Raw genomic sequence first — 3,395 nt, forward strand, 5'->3', positions numbered from 1 at the left:
GATGGTCTCGATCTCCTGACCTCGTGATCCGCCCGCCTTGGCCTCCCAAAGTGCTGGGATTACAGGCGTGAGCCACCACGCCTGGCTTTGCACGCCTGTTTTTATACATCTTTTGGGCATATGCGTTTTGTTGCTTTGGAGTAAAGCATTATAAGGCCTCATTTGATACAAACTTTTAACAGGGTCTTCATTAAAGCTTTTTCTTAAATTAGATGAAATCCAGATTAGCTGTATAAAAGAATAGATTTTTAAATGTCAATTTCGTAATTTTTGCACTTCAGTTTTTAAATTTAAAATTCAAATTTTTAAAATTGCACTTCAGTTTAAAATTTAAATTTTAAATTTAAACATTTTTCCCTACCTGAGTTCTTTATGAGTGTATCTAGACAATATGTTTTTAAATATTTAAAAAATGATTATGCAACATTTCAAACTTACACAAAACTGAAAAATAATACACAAACTTCCAGAAACTCATTATCCAGATTCAATAATTGTCAGATTCAATTCTTTGCTAAAATATTTTAAAGCATATCTCATTTCACCTATTCGTACTTTAGTATGTATATTTTTAAAGTATGAACACTTTTTTGCATGACCCTGTGCATTATCACACCTAACCCATTGGCTATAATCCTCTGGAGTCATATAATATCCAGTTCATTTTAAATTCCTTTGTCTCAGAAACTATGTCATTTTGTAGGTTTTTTCTGAATGAGAATCCAGACAAAGTATACACTTTCATTGTTAGCCAATAGAATTTTAAACACTGACTTAGACGAACATGTATGAGAAAGAAGTAAATTTTAGTTTTATAGTGGTGGTTGACACACATTTGTAATAGGCATATTTATGCAAGAGAACATATCTTTAGAATATTTTCTTGAACTTTTCCCACTGAACATTGCATGATACTGAAAAGGATTGTAATTTCATAGGTAATGATTGGTCATTATATACTGGTCACTTCTATAATAAATAGCCAAAATTTTAAGCCACTGATTATTAAGCCATTTCAACGATTGAATGTGACTTAGAGTTCAGTGGAGATCCAAAATGAGAGAAGTAGAAATCTTTATCAAATAGGGCCATGGTATTTATGAGGATTGATGACTGTATTATTATACACGTTTTTCATTAATGTCAAGGTTTTTTCCCAATGAATTTTAATTTTTCTATGAAGTTTGAACTCATGGCTCTTTTCTGATACAGCATAACATTTGACTGTTCACTTAACTTTTCCAAGAATACAATAGCATGAGGTCCTGAAAATAACTTGTGTGCCGCACCCTCACCTGTCGAAATTCATTCTCATTCAGATTCTTTCTCTCTTCTTACTCTTATCTCATCTCATCTTTCACATTAGCTAGATGAAAGAGAATGGGGGTGGTGAATATGGGGAGCCCTTAAAGGGGTGTAGATGGAAATTATAATTTTCTATTTCCATCTAAGCTCAAAGCCACTGCTGAGGACCATGCCCCCATTTTTTATGGAGGGCAATAGATTACTTCTTTCCCCAGGTGCTCACTCTTGAGTACCTCTTGTCATATGTCATGTTATGGCATGAACGTTCGTGAGCTTTGTGTTACACTTTATGGTCTCAAATTATCTCTTGTCCTTTAAATCTTGCTGAACAAGGACTATATGTGCCAATCACTTTTTGAAAGCTTAGTAAATAGTTACTGATTATTGCCATTTAATATAGATAAGCTGAATGGGAAAAGGTGAGGAAAGATGCTTCCGTTCTCTTTCCAAGCTGTCTCTGAAATTTTTCTCAATCACTTATAATGCGATGTCAACATCAGGAGAACACTTTGCAAATATGTAGGTTCTGCTGGAGAACTTTGTAGGGTGGGTGAAAAAGTGGTTATAGAGGGAACTGGGATAATAGATTATGAGTGCATTTTGGGTGCAAATATTTCAGATCATTATCTCTCAGTACTTTAGCTATAAACTGAATTAATAGAAAAACATTGACTCAATTACTGACTTATAGAGTTCCAAATAAAAGATAGTTATACTTCAGCCATTGTGGAAAGTAATTTTCTCCAAGCCTTTGCTCGTGGTATTCCTGATGTTGTTCTTTTTTAAATAAAAAGCTGTATTTATTTTTACTTTCTACAGGATGAACTTTCTGCTTTGAAGGAAGGAGTTGTCTACTTGAATTGTATTGTTCAGAGATCTAAGAGGTTGAGTAGGTAGTTGGGTGGATGGCTTGTTTTTTCACCCTAAATATGAGGAGAAGGAGGAAGGTCTTAGGGATTTGGACTTTCAGGTTTTCTTTGATACATATAATAAAGCACATTTTTGTTTTGTTCAGATGTCTCAACTCGCATCTCCCCTTTTGCAACTCTATGTATTCTCATATTTAAACTGAACTCTCCCATCACCCACTGTAAATTTGGCTAAACAACTTCAGAAGCATCATAGATTTTCAAATGAATTTATGTATAATAAGATAAATGATTTTTTATTTTACAAGGTCCTTTTTTTGCTAGAACATTTGGTCCATACCTAGAGTTATGCTCATAGCTGTTTACAAAATTATAAATACCTTTATAAAGAAAAACAGTCTCTCCTTTATGCTCTCCAGTTTTTAGATGAGTAGGATTTGTGGTTAATGATTTCTTCCATGGCAACGACTTACTTTTAGAGCATTTCAATATTTATAATCTCAATTGAGTGTGATTATTTTTCAGTTAATAAACAAGGATAAAAAGTTGCTTTTTAAGAGAGTCTTGTGGACTCATGCAAGCTGTTTCTAAAATAAATACGCTTTTAAATTCTGGTTGAAGAAATAAAATCTTTGTTGACTTATGTGAGTCATGCCAGGTCATTTTTAGTGCATTAATTGTAATAACAAACATTTATTGACTCCTTACTAGGTACAAGACCACTGCACTTGGTTCTTTGGATTTATGATGCATTTACTTTTAACAGCTCTGAGGCAGACTGTTATCATGCATCTTCTCTAAAGAAGGAAACTGAGGTACACAATGGTTAAGTAGCTTGTTCAAGTTTACCCTGTTATTAAAATGTTGAACTGTGGTATGAACCCAGCCTAGGTGGTTTTAAAGTCCAGTAAGTTTGCCTACTGAGAATAACAATCATTCCACTTAAGTGTGAGACTCCCAGTATAATGTTGAAGAGTGGTGTCTCTCCAGCATAACTAACATTCTACAAAAACGAGATCCGCAGTTTCTCGGAGATCTCAGATGACCTGGACAGTTGACTGTCTTTAATATATAGGGAATGTTTTCTTCCTGTTTTCTATGTCTTGAATTTATAAAGGGGTGATTTTTTTTCTTTCCAAAATTGTATTATGGCCTCTCAAACAGCAAGGTGTTTTAAAATACTAGTCATTTATGTTCTATGAATTTTTTTTTTTTTTTTTT

General features: G+C 33.5%; 1 protein-coding gene across 1 annotated transcript in view; it reads left to right on the top strand.

Annotated features, from left to right (window-relative positions):
* The window catches only part of AVEN (apoptosis, caspase activation inhibitor), a 169,684-nt gene that overhangs the window by 55,770 nt on the left and 110,519 nt on the right, over nt 1–3,395 (top strand). The gene's annotated exons all lie outside the window — the stretch shown is intronic.

The sequence above is a fragment of the Colobus angolensis genome, unplaced genomic scaffold (genome assembly GCF_000951035.1).
Source record: "Colobus angolensis palliatus isolate OR3802 unplaced genomic scaffold, Cang.pa_1.0 Scaffold97, whole genome shotgun sequence".
NCBI lineage: Eukaryota > Metazoa > Chordata > Mammalia > Primates > Cercopithecidae > Colobus > Colobus angolensis.